The 24,940-nt window shown below is 40.1% G+C and overlaps 1 protein-coding gene across 2 annotated transcripts in view; it reads left to right on the top strand.

Moving 5' to 3' along the window:
• Positions 1-24,940, top strand: part of prkcaa (protein kinase C, alpha, a) — a 229,093-nt gene that overhangs the window by 2,081 nt on the left and 202,072 nt on the right. The window lies entirely within an intron of this gene.

The raw sequence follows: 24,940 nt of genomic DNA, 5'->3' as shown, positions 1-24,940 counted from the left end.
TTTGTAATAACAGAAGTACTGTTTTGGTGCTAAATTAACCCTTTTTCAAAAAGGTGCTGTACAGAACCATCTACAGCACATTCTATGTCCCCTAACACTTTCACAATGCAATCATGCAAAAGGTTCTTTGAGTGTTCATGATCCTATATAGAACCATTTTCTTTACTAAAGAACCATTGAAGTACCATCTTTTTTTTAAGTGTGTACATTTTCACATTTTCAGTCCATTATATTTTATTATGGACTGATTTTGATGAATATCAAAACTTTTTTTCTGTCGATACAGAATGTAAATTGAATGTAAATGTAATTTGTAATGTGAATAACATACGTAATTGAGTAATTACATTTTAATAGCAATGCAAAAAAAAACAACAGTAACAGCTCTTAATGTCTAAGGGTTAAAACGACTGTCTTTGTTTGAGATTTCGCTCTTAGTGTCGCAAGCCTGCACACGACATCACTGAGCTGTTTCCCAGCAGCCTCCCAGCCTATTTAGAGGAGAGAATGCCAGCTCACTCTGAGATGCTTTGTCTATCAGGAACATCTCTTGGCTTGGCCTTGGGCTTTAGAAACTGTGTGAACCTGAGACAAAAGCTCGGCAGAGCTTCGCATTTGTCTCTGACGAGCGCCGTGCGCTAGATGGTGATTCACATGTGATGATGGCTCTGGCACAAGATGGAAAAAGTCACAAAGTCTGTTCTGCTTTTGGGCCAGTGGTTCTGGGCAGGGATGGACTGGCCACTGGGATCATACAGAGAATTCTCAACGGGCCTGTATCTGTTGCTGAAGCTGTCAGGCCATAAAAAGTGAATCTTCAATGCACATGTCCAATCAGAATGCTAGTGTAAATCTCTCCCCAGCTGCCAAAATCCAACTGAACCTACAGAGAGAAGGAAAAGTTCACTTAAATAAAAGGTGGTGAGGATGAACAAGTGCTTGGGAGGCAGCAAGATGTATTGAAATGACGTCTCATAGTGAGGGATTGAAGCTGAGTGTAGACCTGGTCGCACAGCAGCTTGTTTACGGTGGCTGATGTTACTTATTTGCATATGCGCAAAATATGATAAGCATCCTTTAACTAGCAGCAGTGATAGATAATGTATTACTTATCAGTTTTCCATGCAAACTAAGCAATAAAAAACAGGGTTTTAGCTTAAGAAAGGTTTTAAAAAGCTTAAAATTTTGAGTTACTTGAACGTCAGTAATAAGTTGATAGGACAAAAAACACAGATTCTTGTTCTGTTAGACCTTTAATGTCCGGGCTTATTACACACTAAGGCTAATTATTCATTAACTTCAGGGTCTTCAATGCAAACTAATGGAGCTATTCTTAGGTTATAGAAGTGTAATAAAACTTTAGGCACTCCGGCAGACCCATGGCTTGGTATAGGGGTTAACTTACTATTCGAAGTTCAGTCAACTCAAAATTTTAATGCAGTCTGAACGCCAACTTGTTTATGTGAATACAACAATTTTTACCGTGCATAGCCAACATTACTCACTAGTTTGGCAAGGAAACCAAGCAACAATAGCTGACCTTGCTTTTTAAGTTGACATACAAACCAAGCAAACCACTAGATACAAGCTGCAATGCATGTAATGTCAAAGCCTGAAGGTTGAAGGCAGGGAAGTGGGGTGGCTGAGGATGCCACAGCAACCCCAGATTATCAGTGTGTGCAGAGCTGTGAACCATTTCTGAGCACCAAAGCAGACTAATATTGTTCTCCAGCTCAGACTGATATAACGGGCGGGAAGAAAGTATTGCGGTCGAGTGTGTGACTGCGGGTGCGACATAACTGGCTACCGCGGCACACTTCAACGATCTGATTGGACGTCATGTACTTTTGCATAAAGTTCGTCCAGAAGGTGAGAGAGATGTGTCAGTTATGTGAGTATATTGCCATTTCTCGTCACGTTATGGCACATCATGACACGCAAGTCATTTTGCATGACGTCACTGTTCACACCACCTGCCTTAAATTTCAGCACCCCCAACTTAAAACACCTTGGTTGAAGGTTTAGGAATATGGACGACTAACTAGCTTTGGTCATTTTTGAGTACTTGGCTAGCTAGTAGGGGGTGGGATAAAATATCGATACAGCGATATACTATATTGCTTTATTTTGCGATATGATATCGATACACCTGCGCCAAATATCGATTTATTTATTGAAACATGCATGTGCTGTAAACGTCGACGGACTCCCCCGCAATTTGATTTACCAGATCCACTACTGCATGACTTCACATGGTGGCGCTAAAGCGCTAATCAAATGAATAGGGTAAACCTGCGGTGAAGAAAAAGTAACTCATAGGGGAGAAAAGATGGAAATTTATACAGATATCGTAGAGGATTGTCTTGCGATATATAGAGTATCACAGAATCGCAGTATCACGATATCATCATTATTGCGATAATATCGTATCGTGATATGCCCTGTGATTCCCAGCCGTCTGCTAAAAAGTTAGTAAGGTAGTTGATTTTTCCTGTCTAAATAAAGTGACTGGTGTACTTTGAAGGGGTGAAGAAGGATGGCTGGGGTGCAGCTGATTGTGGTGGGCCAGTCAATGCAAAAGTTTTGATACCTTATCACCTCACAGCCCTGCCAGCTGTATTATAGGCAATAAAACAGTGTAGCAGTGTAGCAATAGCAGCTGAGGCACGATGGCAAACATGTTATCTTCTGGCTTGTGTGATATCTCCTCTGCTCTGCCTGTGCACTCATCTCTCTGTGTGCTTGACAGATTGCTAGGCACCGTATCTATTTACACATCCACCGGTGGAGAATATTCATGTGTGCACAACCTTATTTGATGTTGTGAAAACGTCGATGTGGGTGATAACAATTCAGATCAGACAAATTGCAAAGGTGAAAACATCTGCAGGTGCATCTGTCCAACCATAAGAGCTTCTGCTCTGTCCACTGCTTGCAGGATGAGTGACCACCAGACCACAGAGATGAGCTCAGAGCAGCTCTAATAGGTCTGAACTTCGAGTTGGAGCTCCAGAATGACTTGGGAATTTCAGAATGACTTTGGAGTTTTAGAATTACTTTGGAACTTTAGAATTCTTGAAGGAAAACCATCTTGATCATCACATTTTCCCAAGAAGAGCACCCTGTGCTGTTCACATATTACAACAGCCTTCCAGAACAAGAACAGAGCTCTAGAACGTTGCTCCAGAGTCTGGAACATGGTTCTGGAACACTAAGTTCAGTTCTAATTCTAGAAGGCTGTCAAACTAAGTGAATGTAAGTGAATTTTCTTTCTTTTCTGAAGGAAATGGGAAGCATCTCCATGGCAATGCTTTGCTGTGCGTCAGCATCCGCTGCAGCTCGGCCGGTCAGTCGCTTGGCTCCCGCTGTGGCGTCTCCCGAAGGACAGCCATCTAAATGGTGTGAAATCTGTGCTGTCACTGTACCTTGAGTCAGTCTGTAAGAGCTGTGGTTGATTCAGGGAAGCGTTTGTGGTGCCTTAAGTGAGGAATTTGCTTTTGCAAATGTGGCTGAATCCATTACGCTTTTGGGGGTTAAGCTGCTTTTTTCTTAGAAAAGAAGGTATTTGGTGATCATTAGAGGTTTTCCAACTCAGCTGAACTCAAATTTATTGTTATTCTAGTTTATACAGATGATATATGGATGAAGTTTCTTGTGCTATAATATACACCTTCAGAAAAGTGGTTCTTCAAGAGTTCTTTAGTAAAGGCAGCGGTTATATAGAACCATGACAACTCACAAGAACCATTTCAATGTTGAATCTTTTCTTTGCATGGTAAAGTGTCTCTTTTCTACAATGGAGAAGAACCATTTAAAGAACCTTTTCAAAAATGTTTCTATACAGGACCAAAAAGTGTTCCATTATTGTTACTAGTCAGAGAACCTTGTCTGGTACTTTACAGAACGCCTTTTAACAGTTTTTGCTAACAATGTACACACAATAATTTAATGTACTAATGTGCTGACAATGTACATTCATGAAAAAAATGAAGTTGCCTTCTTTAAAGAAAGAACCGTGTTTATAAACGAGATATCTGAGGGTGAAGAACCTTCATACAGTGTAAAGTTCTTTACAAATTTAAGTGTTCTTCCTAGATCCTTTACATCATGTGGAGGTTCTTTAAACTTTAAAAAAAGTTCTTTACACTCACAAAGTTACTCTTTAAAGAACCATCCATCTAAAGGTTTTGTAGGGAACCAAAAGTGGTTCTTCTATGACATTGTGTAGATAAACAAGGTGTTTTGTTGCTAATATAATTTATTTACAGTGTCAACACATTTTCTCCAAAATGGTAACTTTAGTATACATTAACAACTAAACTTGAAGAACATTGGGTTAAAATCAGAAAAAAATGAATGGACGTTAATGGCCAAACTTGAAGAACATTGGGTGAATGAATGGACGTTAATGGCCAAACTTGAAGAACATTGGGTGAATGAATGGACGTTAATGGCCAAACTTGAAGAACATTGGGTGAATGAATGGACGTGAATGGCCAAACTTGAAGAGCGTTGGGTTAAAATCAGAAAAAAATGAATAGACCTTAATGGCCAAACTTGAAGAACACTGGGTAAATGAATGGACGTTAATGGCCAAACTTAAAGAACATTGGGTAAATTAATGGACATTAAAAGGCCAAACTTGAAGAACGTTGGGTTAAAATCAGAAAAAAAAGTTTTTGCAAAGAATTTTGGACCATTCCTATTGGTCCATTTGTCATGGCAACTGGCATTTTTCAAATGGTGTAAAAATTAAAACAAAAGCAGTGTTTTGGTGTGACAGTGGTGACATACCACAAATGCGTTCTGTTCATTCAGCACCTGAAGCCCATCAGATAACACTCCACCTTTAACTGTATTAAAACGTCACTGCTACACTTGTGGCGACTGGAACTGAAGCTAGCTGTACTGTAAGCCATAAACACAGGCGTCACTTTTTCAGATTGATGACCATTTACTGCCCGCTGTGAGTGGACGCTTGGCATCTGAGCGGTTTCCTTCGTCATAACTCTGCTAAGGAGTTGTATGGGCAGTGAGTGCTCTGCAGCTCAGGTGGTGGAATAAACAGCTGCCATAAAGCTGCAGACCTACTAAAGGGTCAGGAGTCCGTGCTTTATGGCGACAATGACCAGGGCGTGACTCTGTTTGCATGCATGTTACTTTGTATTAATCTCTTTGTGGGGATAAAAAGTGCTAATACGTGTGTGTGTGTGTGGGTGCTTTGATTTAATCTCTTAGTGGGGATGAAAGATGATAATGTGCGTGGGTTCTGTGTTAAAATTATGACAGGCCATATCTAGGCTGTCCTACGCAAAGCTTAGATACAGCTTGGTAGGGCTTGAATGAGGGTTTTAGTTTTTAATGTTGATAAATGTTGACATAAGCAGCTGATTTGTGGGCTGTTATGTTGGTTTGGACTGGCTTGAGTTGGAAAGCTGTAAGTCTGAAACCACTAGTGCTCATTAAGTGAAACCACATTCATTTCAGTGGAATTCCTGTGATGAATGGTTCAATGGAGTCAAAGAACTTTGGTCAACTTTGCACCAGCTCAACTTTGGTCAACTTTGACACTCAAATTTGCATCTCCGATCAACAGCGCTGCTGCTTTGGGTGTATTGACCTCTGAAGGGGCTTCATAGCAGCACTGAAGCTCCAAAATTAAGGAAGCGCTGATTTAGCCCGAGTCTAAGCAAAAATCTTTAACATTTCTTCACCCATGGCGCTAGATAAACACATGAAAGAGAGATTGCATACTATGTACACAGTCAAGTGACTGTAATATCATCTTTACGTTTGTAAGGATGTAGCCAGCTTGCTAACTGCTATGTTAGCTCCTTGGCTAAAAACACCCCACTGCCATCAGCCACACTGATTAGCTACACTTTCTTGCTACAGGTCACTGTGCAGCACTATTGTGTGTAGAGCAAATAATTATCTGATTTTACTGTTTATGGTAGGTGAGTTAGCCAGCATGCTAACAGCTACATTAGCTCAGCTAACCGCAGCTTCACTCAACTGTTGCCAGCCATGCCAATTACAGATCAGTGTAGCACTATAATATGTTGAGGAAATGATTATTTGAGATAACTATGTTCGCTTTCGTTACAGTTTTGTTACAGTTGTTTAACTTGCTAACTGCACCAAAAGGGCCATTTTTCACACCAGCCAGTCTTTCACACCAGCCTCAATTTACCCATTTCGCAAGGCAACATGAGCTGCTAATGTAGTGCAGGGGTGCATAATCTTTCTAAGTAGTAAGGCGAACAAAACGAATGCTGACAGGCTGATATAGATGTAATCAACATGTTATATGCTGTGTGGATATTGTGTGTGCATTAGATCCCTATGGTGATTGAGACAGAGCTCAAAGCCTGCAGGCCCTTTACTTTCACAGCTGAAGGTGCTGCTGCCTCAGAATCGCTCTCTGCGCTCATCAATTATTAAGGCGAACCTAAATGTGGGCTAAAATGTCGCAGATCTCTGGAGCAGATTAGAGACAGAAATAGACTTTGTCTCAGGTCAGCGTGACAGGGAGGACAGAACTCAATACATTGATTGATCTCAAATGTGGTCTTCAAGTATTCTGGGCAGAGATTAGACTTTCAGACTGAGAGAGGAATTCCATTGGAGAGTCTCCAACTGCGCTGTAAAACTCAAGTGAGCATCTGTCCGAGGAAGAGTACTGTTTTATAGGCTCCAACATTTATGTAATAGTAATATAAAGTGATGCACCCATCATTGAGTTTTATAGCTTGTTTCGATTTCTTTACAGTCCAATTGGAAAATTTGGCCAGCTTTTATTGTTTGTTTATTTATTTTTAACCCAGAGCTCACACTGTGTAGGCTAAATCAATACATGAAGGACACAGTACATGTCCAGTACTTTCTATTAGCCAGAGTCGCGATATAAACAACATTATTTTCCTATTTTAAAGGCCAAAAATCAGCTTAGACCAGCATGGATGCTGGTTTATGCTGGTCTGGTGCTGGTTTAGCTGGACACTCAAAATGGTCATGCTGGTTGACCAGCAGTTATACAAACTATACAGCTATACAAGGTACACATTTAAAAAGATGGTTAAGCAAAGGTTCTTTAGTAAAGGCAATGGTTCTATTTAGAACCATGAGTTCCTTATAAAACAAATGTAATTTCATGGTGAATTGTTCTTCAGATTGATCGAGAATGTGTGGTATATAGTTCTGTTTAGAGGCTTTTTGAAAATGTTCCTATATAGCACCAAAAAGGGTTCTTCTATTGTTACAAGCTTGACATCATAACAATAGTAGAACCCTTTTTTGGTTCTATATAGAACCATATACAACACCTTCTCCATCAAGAACCATTTCACCATGCAACAAACCATTTAATCATGAAATGGTTCTATGTAGAGCTCTTGGTTCTAGACAGAACCACTCCCTTTACTAAACACTGCTGTGACAGCATGGCATATATTTCATGCATTTGTTTTACAGATCTCTAGTTTTTCATCCGCTACAAAGTCCTGCAGAAATTGACAGTCCTGTGCTTTCTCAGCCTTTCGTGCCTCTGTAAGCAGATAAACTCAGTCTTAAGTCCAGTGTTGACAGGCCACACACCTATACACACATACACATTGAGCTATGGCAGCGTAAATGCCAAGGGCAAAGGTCATCACCAGCAAATTGGAGCCTTTTTTTCCTGCACTTGCCTTAAGAATCCCTGTCTGCTCCACTAACAACATAGCCATTGTTTTTGCTGTGGCTGCTGAGTGTGTTTGAAGGCTGTAATTTCAGTACCTTGCCTTTGGGACGATGCTCTATCAATCCACATTAGCCAACTGAGCCGGCTGGTCTGCTCCCACACGAGCTGACAGACTCAACACAGACGCGGCGAAAACGCTCAAACTGCTTTGCTCATTATGCTGAGCGGCAGGGCTGCACAATATAGCATTTATCATTAACGCTGTACTGGCTTTTGCTAATTAATATTGCAGAAGGTTTCAGTATGCAAATCAGGTATTTGAGAAATCACGAAATATGTTCGTGTGCTGTTCCAGATGAGTTTCTGTAGGTAGTTTTGATAAATCAAGGAATTCTAAAGATTAGTGTTGCACCAATACAGATGCTGTATGAGTATCGATGCTGATACTGGCACTTAAACGCAGTATCGGTGATAGGGATACCGATACCTATGACTGACACCGTGAAGCAATTTCTGATGCATGTTTGCGCAGAACTTAGTAGACAGAACTTAACAACACGCCTGCGGTGCACCTCCGTCGGTCAGCTGTATCACTCAGCAGCGGGGTCTCGTGGCCTGTTGCTTCAACTAGGCCAGAAAAAACACCGAAAGTCGCTGATACTAACATTGTGCTGCTGTCAGAAGAAAACCTCGTATCTCCATTTTTCAGTTTTTGACAATATTGGAAAATACCTCACACCCTTTACATTGTATGTAAATTTCATGATGAATGGTCTAAAATAATTGACCCCAAATGACTTGAAAAAAAATCTGGTTCCACTGACTTACATTAAAAGTAAAGTAGATTTTTTTCTTCTCCTGTAAAGTTACTATTTTGGAGGTATGAGGTTTTCTTCCGACAACAGCGATTGTGAAGTTTAACATTGTGATATTTACTGAACTGAAGCTCAGAGATGCAGAGAGTGAACAAGACGCACATATCAGACAAATGACTTGAGAAATTTGGATGTAAAACAACATTCAGCTCTGTTTTTAAGCCAGAGAAGTTTCTGTGTGCTGATGTATAAACACCACAAGTTTGTCTGTATACTGTTCAGTTCTGTTTTTTAACTGTTTTGCACAATAAAGATATTTGTTGACATTTACATTACGTTGTTAAAAATGGTTCTTATTTCCAATTATATAACAGCAAATGCTAAACATATGCAGTAAATAAACAAAAATAAGTCTTCCTAAGCATCTGATAAATATAATCCAACAGGTAAATGCCATCTTGCCAAGAGTGTTTTATTTATGATGCAGCACATAGAATTTATACAAATAAAATATTTTAAAAATGTAATTGTGTGAATATCAAGACTTACAGGTGGGTTAGGTTAGTATTGGTATTGGTACTCAGTATCAGCCGATACTAAAGCATCAGGTGTCTGGAATCGGAAAGGAAACAGTGGTATCAGTGCATGTCTACTTTTTGATACACTGCAGGAAGTATCACAGCAGGAATTTAATGATTTCACAAAATTAATTATTTTATTCGATATTAAACAGTGGGGTCTCAACTGCAAAAAATGGCTGAAAATGTCTTACAATAATATTTTATTTTAATATTTTTTATTAAATTATTCTATTTGAAGTTTATTAGAGCATTCAAAATGACAAAAAACACAGTACAAATCGTGCTTTATAGTGTCCCAAACTAATCTCACAAGCTAATAAGTTTGTCCCAAGCTAACATACTAGCCACAAGCTAACATACTAGCCACAAGCTAACATGCTAGTCACAATACAACGATTTGAAACAATACAGTTTGTTGTATTATTTCATCCCTTCACAGTAGCAATATGTGGTGCAGCCTTAAGGCCTCAGCGTTCTTCTTGCGAAATGAAATTGTCGAGGGTTGTGCGAAGCCGAAAGCGCCTTCGCGAGCTAACAGCCTCGCATACTTTCTGCGGTTTTGTGTTGCCTGTCATAGATGCTCCACGTGACGCTATGACATTTTATGATACATTTTACGACTGCTGGAATATGATTCTTTCACTGTTACTGACTATGGCAACATTTGAGTTCAGAATACTGCCACCATTTAAGGTGGAACGGGAAAATTTGGACACGAAGCTGGTGAATAGACAGCCAACGTCAGCCTCGTCCTCTTGTGAACCTAAATATAAGATAACCTGTGTGTTTTGGTGCTTCGTACTAGTTCATACTACCAAATACTAGACTTAATATTTTACATTTAGTAAGTATTCATTGTTTAACAAATGCGCGTTTCACAGTGAAACATTAATGTATCTGCCAAAGCCGAAGCTCCTCAAAGTTGTCCATCTTTGTTTCATGGCACGCCTCTTTTTTACCGACCAATCAGAGGCTTTGTTGCATAGTGTCTTCGTCCGTGGAGTTCGCTCAGCTGCGATGTGATGTGCGTGACATGGAATGAAGCCTCTGCGCGACATCTGCGGTTGTTCGTTTTCTCCGCAATTACATCATATTGTTTGCTAAAGCCAGGCGAACGTTGTCTCCGTAAGAAGTCTGCTGAGGCCTTTAGTGTGTAGCTAACTGTTAGCTTCTGATTGCATACAAGCAGAGTTGAGGCTGCTAATGATCCAGCTATAGTAGGTGTCAGCTGGGGTTAAGCAAGGTTATTTCAGGCCATGTTCTGATACAGCATCATGAAGAGTGTAGCGTAAGACAGAACACTGAAGGTCCATGTTATTTCTGCTTGCATCACAGTACTACACTGTGTTCTCCCTGCTACAACCCAGCTGCTACAACTCATTCAATGGCTGGATAATTAGTGTGTTAGAAGAGGGAGAGTGGGAATGGGGGCCTGGGAATAGGGATCACTTCTACAGGTCATCATTAAATGGATGTACAAAGAAGTGGAAATAAAGGACAGGCTAGCTTTGTGCCTTACTAATGCAAGTCCAGACTAATGGGATTTCCCAGCTTGTCTTTTTATCGCAGGAACTGTGGAATAAAGAGACTGAAAAAGCTTGAAAATGTTGTCTTACCTTCTAGGGAAAGCACCAAAAGTGATATAAATAATGAATCACAAATCAGTTTATATTGGATATTGACCTTTATAAGGAACGTTGCATTAAGCATATAATAGCAGAATGGATAAAAACACTACAAAGCAGTTGAACAAACAGAAAATAGTTACACATTAAGGAAATAAAGGACATTGTATTTGCTCTGTCATCAATAGTGAATTCAGAGTAACGCGTTTTCCGTATTGTTGGGTGTGCTGTAAACTTTTTCCAAGTAAACATGCAAGTTTATTCAGAGCGCAGTTTGGATCAGTGAGCTTAGACTAAACAAATGCGACTGATGTGCGACTTGTATTTTTATCGACGTGCTTTCTTGTTCAAAAGGGAAATTTGGGATAAAAGTGAAATAAATAAGCAAATGTTAGGCTTTGATAGGTCATGTTCTTTACATATCATAGTAGAATAGTCACGTTTTTGCATCTGCCTTAAATGGAGACGGTCAGAGATGCAGCTCAAACCTGAGTCAAACTTGAGTCCGTGGTTGATGGTAGGGCTGGATGATTAACCTTAAACTGATATCACAATTTCAATGCAGTTGTCAAATTGCAAGAACTGCCATTTTTATTGTAGCCTACTTTATCAACACTGCAGTCTTAGCAAGTTTTAAGTGGGGAAATTTAACCTAATAATACTGAGCCTGTGAACTGACCCTAACTCTAGGTTAATCCCTGGTTTGACCAGGAGAGGCCGGCAGGTCTAGACTTTTATCACATGCTGCTATAACTTAAACCACTTTGCACTTAATGTAGTTACTGAATAATACATCTTAATAGTACATCAGATTTAATCATTTGGATTGTCAGCCTTGACATACTAAGATTTCATTGCATCTTTACCTGACAGTTTTGCAAGTGTGGTAATTTCTTGCAATGCAATTCCTACAAAGCTTGCAGCGGCGTCAGGTTCAATGTGGCTTCAAATAAAGATACTGTTAGAAAAACCTTCAATTCGGTGGACAGGACCAGAGTACTATAGAACACTGTAGTCGTGTCATCATGGTGCGGTGGGTACTATGCTCTTATGCCCGTATTAGGAATTCCATGTGTAAGCTTGATTTCTCTATGGCCAGAATCAATAGGGTTTCCGAAAATCGGCCTCTGTCACACCCTGTGGTAGATCAAAATGTTCAGAACCCGATACGTTTTGTCCTGTGAACATTCTTTTCTCGAATATCACTGGATCCTCTGAATTATGAGGTCGTTAAAGAGTTGAAATATGAATATTGCTACATATAAGCTAATGCTACTGTGCACTGAATTGACGTCATTAGACTGGCAGCCTCCTTAAGCACGCTTTGCCAGTGTGGTAGCATATTTTCATGTATAGACTGAGAGCAGATGAAAAGCTTAAACTTGCGTGTAGCAATATTATTATTAATGCTCTTTAACCACCTCGTAATTCAGGACATTTGCCAGCTTGCTGTTGGCCAGAATGAACCCCATTGGCCAGAATGAAACCTATTCAAGAGAAATGGAGCTTCCTAATAAGTGCATAACTTGGACTGCAGAATGAAGCATGACTACAGTGGTCTATGTGCAATAAATGCAGCATTAAAGGAAACTGGCAAAACAGACTTGAACATTAAACCTTGAACACATCCAGAAAGGTTGATTAGCTTGGATAGCAAGTGTGCTAGCTAGTTAGCTAGTCTGCAGTGCATGCCCTAATATTATACCATTTTATAGGGTTTTACCTTCATAGTGCTTGGCTCAGACATGCATAGAATGACATGTGAGCATGAGGGTGTGATATCATGCAACACAGTGGAGAATTTCAGGCCTGGAGTTAAAACAGTCTAGACACAGTCAGACGCAGTCGCTCAAAGTCAGCTATATACAGAGAGGCTGAAAAGTGAGAGCTTTAATGAATGGAAGCCTGATTACTGGGCTGTTTTCCCAAAAAGATTTTCATTTAGAATGGGCACTTTGTGTGCCATGTGTTATTGGCCTTTTCTAAAATCAATATATATGTATGAATGAGAATCTGGTTGTAAGCGTTTATTGAATTTTCAAAGCTCGTGAAATATCAATAGGAAAATTCATTAAACATTCAGGGCAGACGGAAGAGCTTGGCAGCGGCTCAGGTAAAGGATATGAAGGCAAGAGAGTCCCAGCACTGATCGGTAATGCGGGTCGCGATCTTCTGGCTTTGTGTTGCCGCCTGTCACTCAAACTGACTTCAGCATGGAATTAAAATGAGTCAAGCTTTCACTGTGGCTTGGGCTGGGCCATCACGCACTAGTGCCACCGAATTAGAATGAGCAGAACGGACAAAGGCCAGTGGTACATCAAACACGACTGTCACAGAACTCGAGTCGACATCGAAGTTTTGTCACTGATGTACCGATGCCGTTTTTAATGAGCTAAAACTTCTGACTTCTGATATGTTGGCCCACCAGATCTTATGGGCCATCAGTGGAAAGAAAATTAATGGCCCCTCATTCAGAAATGAGCTTCAATTAATTAAAAAAAATGAGGTAATATTGTTGTTTACTTGCAGAGTTAGACCTGCAAGCTCTAAGTGCTTCAATGTAGGCTAGCAGATGAAGTACAATATAAAATCATCATAGTGTGAGTCATAGGTGGAAAAATTACATAGTTGGTGATAAAGGGTCCAATACAGACATTATGGGGCCTGCTCGCCACTGACCCCCGCCCTACAGGCCTCAGTGGGATTGCCCTGCCTGAACTACCAGCAGTTGCAACATGGGGCAGATATAATGTTATATGGTCAACAAATTGAATAGATCATCAGTTTTAATGAAAAATACTGACACTTAAATATTATTGTCAGCTCTCAGTTGTCATTAACTGAAGTCTCAAAGAGACACTCTGGCAAAAATGAAACATAAAATATCAAGATAAGAATGAAACATCAGTTGCTACATCTTGTAAACATGCCTACAAGCATCCTACAGTGGTTTTCCCATTTAAAGACGAGGAAAGTCCCTTCTGGTGACATATCTTATTAGCTGGTGAGAACAGAAGGACGACTGTTAGGTAATGTTGCTGCTAGGAAGCTGAATATCTTATTGCAGCTGTATTTCTGTAGTAACAGTCTTCAAATCATCATGACTCGTCAGATGAGGCAACAAGCTAAAACCTGAAAGTAACAAGGTAGCTACTGGATGTCTAGATATACTTCAATTTGGCTTTTTTGTAACATAAGGAGGAAAACATGCTAACAGCTAAAAGTAGCAAGGTAGCTACCTTGATATCTAAAGATATCTTACCTTAGTTTGGCTTCTTTTCTCATCAAATGAGAAGGACATCAAGCTAAAAGCTAAAGCTAACAGGGTAGCTACCTGGATATCTACATATCTTACCTCAGTTTGACTTCTTTCTCATCAGATGAGGAGGACGTTAAGCTAAAAGCTAACAGAAGCAAGGTAGCTACCTGGATAGCTAAATATCTTTCCTCAGTTTGGCAAAGTATCAGATTGAAAAAACTCTTTTTTTCTCATTTTTTCTTGAATAAAGATCAAATCACTTTGTTATGATCTGGTTAGGCGACTGATGCTAATGCTAGCCTGGTTGTACAGGGTGTCCCAAAATAATTGACATCATTTGAGATGTGAATATCTGAGTAACTACATGTCCTGGCAAACGAAATTAAACAGGCGTCATGTTGAACAATTTATTTATTGAACGATTTATTTATCAAAATTCGAATAAGAAATTCAAAGGGATGTAAATTTTATAACCGATTTCACAGCTTCACAAATGTAATATTCTGATACTGATGGTCCGATAAAATTCCGATACTAATGGTCGTCCAGATCCCTTTGCCCTGCACGGACAGCCTTCCTCTTGGAAGTCATTGTGCCATGTCCAAATCTGCTTTCCAGTTGGTGCATTTTTATTGAATTTTCTTGAAAATGCACGCTGCACACTCTTGTTTGACTGTGCTCAAGCATATTCTAACACACAAAATGCCTTTTCATTTTTAGTGAACGCCATTCTTTAACTGGAAAAAAAAACATTAACAATTAAACTTGGTTAATTTTTACACATTTTGTTAAAATTTGAGATCATTTGAGGGAGAATTGGCTATGTTATTAGACTACGAAATGATGTCAATTTTTTAGGGACACCCTGTATATTTTAGCCTATAGATCAGTGTCTAGCAGTCAGGATTAGTTGACATCACAAGGATTCCCAGTACCTGTATGATGTGTTTGTGTAATGCATTCTGGGTATTGTATCAATATAGCTTTTCTCCTTTGTAGCACCAGAACAAAGTATACAGTTCCTACCTTCAGCTACCTTCTAGAGGGGTCAGAGCAGGCCGTTTTTTTTGTCTAGCTTCACAAAACACCTCTGATATCTTCATGCAGTGTGACCCAGGGTCAAGTCCTTTGTGCCCATATGTAGTGACCCAGAGTCAAGTCCTTTGTGCTCATTCATTAGAATGTAAAAAGGCAAAAGCTTTTAGCTAGAACAGCACGCATGCTGTGGCAGGTGTGATGGATATGGACTCAGAAAAAACAATGTTGGTGTTCCTGCCTTGGCTGTGCACTTACAATATTACAGTTTGAGAAGAGAAATCCGGCCTGCTTTAATTTTGCGGCTCCATAATGATTACTCGAGAGGGGGGACATTTAATGAGACCCAAATCCAGCGGCTCATTTCACTCGCGGCAGTGCAGTTGGCCTCTTCGGGAATTTGATGTATTACATGGATGTCGTTGCTGAGCGCCAAGCCCAGATTATTAATCCCCTGGTTAAGGTCAGCCTTGCTCTCTCTCTGCGTCCCGAGATTATACCCCCGCTGCTATCACTGCCTGTGACGCGCCCTGCAGATTAGTGGTATGAGTTGAATATGATTGCTTTCGATGGCAAGCAAATCTCTCAGTGCTGTAAAAAGCGCTACCAGCTTACACCTCACTGCTGCTGCAGCTGGATCTTCTCCTCATGACCCAGACAGCTGTCCCAGCTACAGGAAAGAGCAGTAGCACCATTACTGAGATTGGGATTACAGGGCCAAAGACAAAGGCCAGCAGAGAGAGAGAAAGAAAGAGAGAGAGAGGTAGACTGAGAGGTGAAAGATTGTGTAAGGACAAATGAGAGGTGGGTAACTGCAGTAGCAGTCCCGATATCGTGCTGTTATAATTTAAGCGCATTCACTGAAGGTAGGGGAGTTTCTTTAAAACAGTACAGTATTTTTCAAAATCAGTGCAAAGTTTAGTGAATACTATAATAGTAGTTTACAGTGGATTCTGGAGGTGGGCAATATGGCAAGAATATCGTGATGCTTTTATAAATTTTCACGATACACGAAATGTCATGATATTAGTTTTTTCAGACACCTGTTCAGTTGGAACATACATTATGTAGCAGTGCAGCTTGTTGTGAAATGGGCTAATATTAATAGGAAATTAAAATAATTTTGCGGGCCGGATAGGATTCTGCCACGGGCCTTACTTGGCCTGCAGTGCTTGTGTTTGACACATAGGGTCTAGACCCTTGCAGATCCTGCTGTATAGGGATGGCAAGGGCAGAGCCTACCCCCTGGGCAACCGCGTGGGGGCCAATTGGTGGCGGTGGGGAGGAAGGAGGGGAACGACGAAATGTCGTCTACTGAAAGCAGCAAAGCAGATGTGTGATTCGAGTCATTTTAAAGACAGATGGAAGCTTGTGATTGGTCAGAGTATTGAGTGATGTAGCGTTGGAGTCTCCCTGACAGAACTTGTGCTAAAGCTTTCATTTATGTTTTGTGAACAGTTTATGACAAATGGACCAACTGAAATTTTGAAAAGCACACATTTCAAATCTGTCTCAACTGGCCTTAATGAATGTTAAGAAAATAACCTTTTTTCTTCTACAAAGTTGGCATTTGAGATACAGTGTTTTCTTTTGACACGATATTCCCATCCTTCCCTTCTGTTTCCCGTGATGACATTTTCACCGTTGGCAAAATGGACTGTCATCAGATCTTCAACTGCTTTTTGCTTTTTTGCATCAATACTTGTTACTGTGGAGTTTCTGCAGTTACGGTATGCTGGTTGTTGTTGTTTATAGGCTCTATATATCGTCTAAATCTGGTTTAAATAATTTGTCTTTTTTATGGAGTGTGCAGTTGTTCAGTGTTGTGAAAGTACTGATAACCATAAAATACTCAGAGAAGCACTCTCTGACATAACCTATCACCATAATGATAACAGAATCTGCTTACAGTTTCCTTCCCCTCTTACAATCCCACGGTCTCTCCTCATTGTGCAACAGTAGACTGAAGGCATGCTTTGCTCTCACGAAGCACATTTAGGTCTTTTTAGGCCGTAGCACTTTCAGTGTGCTAGTGGAATCCCCAGGGCTCAGAGTGGAGGCCCATGGGCTTTCTGGAACTAGAACATTAACATGCACCTGGTTTGTGTATGACGCTACATGGTCTCTTTTATTTCCTTTTATGTTGATAAAATTTTTCTAAACTCCTTTAATTTCCTTTTATGTTTTTATTTTGCCTTTATGTACTTCCTTTTAAACATCTGTTTTATTTTTTTTTAAACTACTGTCACATTTGTTTTTTATTTTTATTGATTTTCACTCAAAAGCACTTTGTCTTTATTTTCTTTTTTGATATTCCTTTTTTGTTATGTTATGTAAGTATGCTACTCTGAAATGTGGGCACCTGCATGAGCTTGTTGCTAAGAACATAGAGTGTGGCCTGTAAGAGTTATGGCACCATATATATATATATATATATATATATACATATATATACCGATCAGGCATAACACTATGACCCTGTTTCTACGCTCACTGTCCATTTTATCAGCTCCACTTACTATATAGGAGCACTTTGTAGTTCTACAATTACTGTTTGGGTGGTGGATCATTCTCAGCACTGTAGTAACACAGTGGTGGTGTGTTAGTGTGTGTTGTGCTGGTCTGAGTGGATCAGACACAGCAGTGCTGCTGGAGTTTTTAAACACTGTGTCCACTCACCTTCCACTCTATTAGACACACCTACCTTGTCAGTCCACCTTGTAGATGTAAAGTCAGAGACGATAGCTCATCTGCTGCTGCACAGTTTGTGTTGGTCATCCTCTAGTCCTTCATCAGTGGTCACAGTACGCTGCCCACAGGATGCTGTTGACTGGATATTTTTGGTTGGTGGACTATTCTCAGTCCAGCAGTGACACTGAGGTCTTTAAAAACTCCAGCAGCACTGCTGTGTCTGATCCACTAAGACCAGCACAACACACACTAACACACCACCACCACGTCAGTGTTGCTGTAGTGCTGAGAATGATCCACCACCCAAATAGTACCTGCTGTGTCAGGGTCCATGGGGGTCCTGACCACTGAAGAACAGGGTAAAAGGGAGCTAACAAAGTATGCAGAGAAACAGATGGACTACAGTCTGTAATTGTAGAAATACAAAGTGTGCCTATATAGTAAGTGGAGCTGATAAAATGGACCATGACCTTAGAAACAAGGAGGTGGTCATAATGTTATGCCTGTTCAGTGTATATATATATGAATGGCATTAACACAGAAAAAATCTGATGTGGACATTTCACTCACTTCAATAAAAAACTTCCTGTTTAAATCTCACTGTAAAATGTCCCATGTTACAGTAATTGTGTTGCGAATGGCTTAATTGTGGGTTGTATGTCAAAAGGAATCGACGTGAAGCAAGTTGAGTAAAAGTGAAGCAATTTCAGTTCCTCTCTGGGACTCTGGCCTAAAATAGCACGGCTACAGGCTCAGTGCCTTCCTAGGTTTGTTTTGTGTCTCACAAAAACCAAAATTGAGCCATCAGTCAGATCAATTTTTCTATCTAAAGTTTTCAGAAAGGAGAAAGACTCTGAGCAGCAGCAGCACAGTTAGCGTGCTCAGCTGCTCATATAGCGTGTGCAGGGCAGGAGCATGTGAAGTGATGAGTGATGGCCTTGGCTCCACTCTGTAATTTGGTAATGCAGCGGGTGATGGCTGGCATGCTGAACGTTGGGGGTGGGGGTAGATGGCACAGTGTCTCAACGCTGCTACTTATTGCTGTTACGTTTGCACTTGTGCTGCTGTTGCTTAAGCACATGTGGTGTTACATAAAAGAGTAGGTGTAGTATTTTAACCTTGTTAAAGGGCCCTTATCATGGAATCTTTCTTGCTTTTTTTGAAATAAAATAGTTTAATGGGGTATATAAACGCTGATAGTTTCAAAACATACTGTTCATACAGCCCACAGATGAAAACTAAGCTGCAAAATTAGCCTTTTACACATATCCACCCATTCCTCCCACAGCAGTTTAGCTCCACTTCACACTGAAATTGTAAGGAGTGGACTGCTTTTTAAATGAGGTAAAATACAGGGCAGCCAATCAGAACAGAGCTCATTTACATATGTCAGTCTTAAAGGCATAGTAACAAAAACAGCCTGTTTAACTCTGAGATAAAGAGGGGTTGGAAACTGGTGCTTTTGGTACATAAAATCCACATGAACGTCATAAGTTGACCTCACGAGAAATAAAATACAAGAAAGATTGGTCAATGAGGCAGGAACACAGCCTCTGATAGGTCGATGAGCTAGAAACACAGCCTCTAATTGGTTGATGAGTCAGGAACACAACCTCTGATTGGTCAAAGAGTCAGGAACACAGCCTCTGATTGATCAACTAGCCAGAAACACAGCCTCTAATTGGTCGATGAGTCAGGAACACAGCCTCTGATTAGTCGAAGAGTCAGGAACACAGCCTCTGATTGGTCGAAGAGTCAGGAACACAGCCTCTGATTAGTCGAAGTGTCAGGAACACAGCCTCTGATTGGTTGAAGAGTCAGGAACACAGCCTCTGATTAGTCGAAGTGTCAGGAACACAGCCTCTGATTGATCAACTAGTCAGGAACACGGCCTCTAATTGATTGACAAGTCAAGAAGACAGCCTCTGATTGGTCGAAGTGTCAGGAACACAGCTTCTGATTGATCGACGTGTCAGGAACACAGCCTCTGATTGGCCGACGAGTCAGGAACACAGCCTCTGATTGGTTGACAAGTCAGGAACACAGCCTCTGAGTGGTTGACAAGTCAGGAACACAGCCTCTGATTGGTTGATGAAACTGATTCATTATTTGCGCTTAAATCTCTGCTTTTGTACGAATCAGACGCGGAGTAGTCGGTACATCATTAAAGACGATAAAAACTTTTACACAGCTTTGGCGATTAAGGCCCTTTGTGTTTTGTAAAAATGTCTCAAAGTATCCTGAGAGCCACGGTTGACCCCCATCAGTGATTCCAAACTTCTGAACAGTAGCGAATGAGTAATGTGGAGCAGTGCTATTTGTGTCGTAACACTTCGTGGTCAGTGAGGTCAGTGTATGTATGTGTCAGGACGTCTGATATTTCAGCAGGTTTCACTTGACACTTTGAACAGCTCTGTTTATTTCAGTGCTTCAGTACTCAGAAAGGACCAGAGCGTCTTTTTTTTGTGTGCATGCTCAAAAGCTTGCGCATTACGTAAAATACAATTCCCAGTGCTTTTTGTTTCAAATTTGTTTAATTTTGTGCAATGCATTCATTCTGACATAATGGAATGACCCTTCTACTGTAATTCTCTCTCTCTCTGCTTCGGTCTCTCTCTCTCGCTCTGCTTTCATGTGCACTTAAAGCGTGTATCTGGACATCATCAGGGATGTTGTGAGAGAGCTCTGCTGGTGAACGCTGTTTATTTGATGCTCTTGACTGGAAAGAGAGACACATACACGCAGGATGGCAGCTCAGAGCATTAGCGCGGTCATTATGCTGCCATTATTGCACACTTTCAGACATCAATACGTTTTCTTTCTCCCGTAAGTGCTGCAGATATCATAAATGGTGGGAGAGAAGATGAAAAGAAGAGAGAATTGTACTCTGTAGTACAAGAGAGGAAGAATGGCAAATTACGGGGGCAGGGTTTGAATTTGAATTACTCTTAATGAGAAAAGCCACTGTAAATTCGGATGTTCTTTAAATCCAGGATGAGACAATCTCTCAGAAATGAAGAACGTTGTTAAGACATGACTGATTTATTCAGTTGCATAATATTCACACATGAATAAGAGCGTCCAGCAGTTCTTTTTCGGCTCTAGGATCGCCCAGTCATTATAACAGTGCGACCAGCATCACTAGTGAACACGTCGCCCATCTATTGAGAGAGGAATGCGGAAAGTTAATCGTGAACAGACATGCCGAGCTACTGGAGTCTAGGCTGCGTATTCACTGGGCCTGTGAAGATTTTACAACTAATTGCAATTCCATATCACAGCATACGGGGGTGAACAAATATAGTCAACACCACATGAAACACTCAAACTCATTGGGAATTTTATCCAGTACACGCCACATGGTTTTGGTTGCTAATGGGAATCGGCTTAACATAGAGGCTAGTAGTTTCCTCTACACTCTTAAAATGGTTCTTCAATGGTTCTTTAGTAAAGAAAATGGTTCTTTATAGAACCATGAGCAGTCATAGAACCCTTTGAACCACTATTAATATTAAAACACTGTTGTTTTCGGTTTCTAACCAGAATTGGCTAAATGTAAAGACCACTAGTTTCCTCCACACTTTTAAAAAAAGGTTCTTCAAGGGTTCCTTAGTAAAGAAAATGGTTCTTTATAGAACTATGAGCACTCAAAGAACCTTTTAAACCACCATTAAGATTAAAACCTGATAGTTTTGGTTTTCAATGGGAATGGGCTTAATCTAGAGACCACTAGTTTCCTCTACACTCTTAAAAATTATTGTTCTTCAAGAGTTCTTTAGTAAAGAAAATGGTTCTTTATAGAACCATAAGCACTTATAGAACCCGTTGAACCACCTTTTTTAAAACCTGATAGTTTTGGTTTCCAATGGGAATTGGTTAAATGTAGAGACCACTAGTTTCCTCTACACTCGTAAAAAATGGTTTAAGAAAATGATTCCATATAGAACCATGAGCACTCATAAAACTCTTTGCACAGTTAAAGGGTTCTTTGCATCATGTAAGCGTTCTTTAGATTGATGGAGAATGTGCTGTAGAGGGTTCTATATAGAACCTTTCTGACAGCACCAAAAAGGGTTCTTGTATTGTTTGCGATGTCAAGCTTGTCACAATAGAAGAAAAAGTTCCATATAGAACCATATACAACACTCTGGCATGTGCCCATCCCCCGGGCCCCGATGACAGCCGTGAGAGCCGTCACTTGTTTTACCTCAAACTTTTTAGCTTTAAAACTAGTCTTTAGTCTTCAGCCGGCTGCAGTAATCTGTGTATATTTCCGCTCTGTAAGCTAAACAATAAGAAACTAAATTGTGTTGATGTATTAAAGTTGAAGATTGACCTGCATCATTATAACTAAAACTGTTGGATCATCTGAATCCACCCACAGAAACATCCGGAGTATCTTAGTTTGAAAAGCCATTCATACTAAACAGGACATTATTAATCACTGTGATAATGATTAGCAGACAGTGTATTGCACAGCTCTAGTGTTCATTTCCATAATATTCTCAGGATCTGTGCTTAATCCAGGAAAGCCTTCCGGTACATTCAGGTCATCCAATATCGCTAATAAACACGCGTGATGAACAGAGTGGAGCAGGTGCACGTGAGGCGCTCCTCAGTGTCCTGGGTGATCCTGAATGATCCTCTGTGATCACTCATCTATCTATCTATCTATCTATCTATCTATCTATCTATCTATTATACTGCTTATCTATCTATCTATCTATCTATCTATTATACTGCTTATCTATCTATCTATCTATCTATCTATTATATTGCTTATCTATCTATCTATCTATCTATCTATCTATTATACTGCCTATCTATCTATCTATCTATCTATCTATCTATCTATTATATTGCTTATCTATCTATCTATCTATCTATCTATCTATCTATCTATCTATTATACTGCCTATCTATCTATCTATCTATCTATCTATCTATCTATCTATCTATCTATCTGTCTGTCTGTCTGTCTGTCTATCTGTCTGTGTGCCTGTCTGTCTGTCTGTCTGTCTGTCTGTCTGTCTCATCCTGCTAATGGTCAGTATTTGAATGGTTTGATTTTTGGTTGTTTTCAGCGAAACTAAACAAAATCACAGAGCACTACTTAAAAGATCAGCTGTCTGAGAGGTTGAGTGGGTTTTTATTGTGAAGCTTTGTTTTTATTTGTGAGGTTTAGGGAATCGTCCGAAAGTTTGAAAGCGACGTTGCGTCACAGCACTGTGTTTATCTGCTCTGCAGAATTACATTTTCCAACTACTGGACGCTGCATATTTTTCGGTGTATTGGTGACTAAAGGCCATTTTCATACTCTTTTATTCTGTAACTGACAGGGCCAAAAACATCTGCGCAGTAAACCCAGCTGCAGGACGCCGCAGCATATTGTTTGTGAGCTGTTATCGCAATGTTGGCAAATGCTGTTTGATATGATATTGCAGAAGAGCACTTTGACAAATGACTGATGTTAGGAAGAGCGCTCTTGTAGCGTTGACACACTCCAAATCTCTATCAGCGTGTGAGGCATGTTACATTAAAATAGCAGTCATTTATCAGTTAGGGTTAGGGGGGGTATGGGAAAAGCGTAATATTACAAAATGTGAATCATGATATTCAGTTTTTCCGAGCTCAGAAGCTGAAAGATGACTGGTCTCTAGTGTGTTTCATATTGCAAGTCATACTTCAATCAAAATGTGCAGCAGTCTAATCACAGCACAAATGTTTGCCCGTATAGTACAGCTGAGCGGAAGCTCTCCTCTGCGCTGGAGGCTGTGTGAAAAAGTGGCGTCATGCCCAGCTGTTTTAGTGCCGTGGACGTCTGCCAGAATGGGTTCATTATGTAGTAGCCCAGTGCGCTGCTTGTAGGGCAGCAGGTTTATGAAAGCAGATACACAGGGGAAACCCTTGCAGGCAGATGTGGTCTTTCCTGCTCTTTGCTTCTGTGGTGTATGAGCTCTGAAGTGTGTGCAGAACCTCCTGAATGTACATGAAGGCAGCACCTGGCAGACATGCCCCCCCTATGATTGGCAGGTTACACAGAGAATGGCCGGAAGGTGGAAAGTAGCAAATTGCAGCGACTTTCATTACAGCAACTTTTTCCCCTGTTACTGTACTATCTGAGCATAATTAAGTCATAGTTTCTATACTTTTACTTGAGTCTATTTCTGATAATGTACTGTACTAAACTACTCTACTTATGAAAAAAAGGCGAGGGAAGCCATTCACGTCATGGTAATCAAGATGCAGCATAACACTCCTGGTTCATGTCCATCTTGAAGGACTTGATAATTATTGACATCAGTTAAATCAACTGAATCCATTTAAATCCAGAAAATGCAAAGATGTGCAAGGCAGTGTGTCTCAAGGCTGTTTTAACCCATTAAAGTCCATATCTGAAATTCTGTGTTTCTTTTGTTCCATATTAGGGTTGTAACGATACGCAAATTTCATGATGCGGTACATATTGTTGTTTTTGAGTCACAATACAATACATTTATTTTTGTATTGATTTATTTTTTGGTAATTCCTAAAACTTTTTTTTCGTTTTTCCCCACTGCTCTCTTTAAAAGACAGCAGTGCTTGGTGAATGAATAACTGGCACAATTTATTTTCAGTAGAAGATATACATTGAATAAAAAGAATATAAACAATATGCAATATCTAATATATAGATATATGCAGTATATAGAAGTAAACACATTTTCAATACTAATATTCAATATTAAGTGACCAAATAGAGGTGGACTCTACAACTGAAGTAATGCAGACTCTAAAACCAAATAGAGGTGGACTCTACAACCAAATAGAAGTGGACTCTACAATTAAATAGAAGTGGACTCTACAATTAAATAGAAGTGGACTCTATTAACAAATAGAGGTGGACTCTACAACCAAATAGAAGTGGACTATTTTAACAAATAGAGGTGGCCTCTACAACTATGTAGAAGTGGACTCTATTAACAAATAGAGGTGGACTCTACAACCAAATAGAGCTGGACTCTTTTAACAAATATAGGTGGACTCTACAACCAAATAGACTAGCTGTCAGTAGCTATTAACGCTCCTACAGAGCATGTTTTTGTTTTGCCCATTCAGAATCAGCACTCAGAGGCTGCTGGAATCCTGTGTGAAGAAGTAGCTGCTTAGACTCGTGTTTTCTCCATGAGGCTGAAGTTGGCCTCCATTCTGCATTGTGTAATTCAGCAAATGAACAGTGATTGTGTATTAAAATATGCAAATGTGTTCTCTGT

The sequence above is a fragment of the Colossoma macropomum genome, unplaced genomic scaffold (genome assembly GCF_904425465.1).
Source record: "Colossoma macropomum unplaced genomic scaffold, Colossoma_macropomum, whole genome shotgun sequence".
Taxonomy (NCBI): domain Eukaryota; kingdom Metazoa; phylum Chordata; class Actinopteri; order Characiformes; family Serrasalmidae; genus Colossoma; species Colossoma macropomum.
This window is presented reverse-complemented; position numbering and strand designations above follow the sequence as displayed.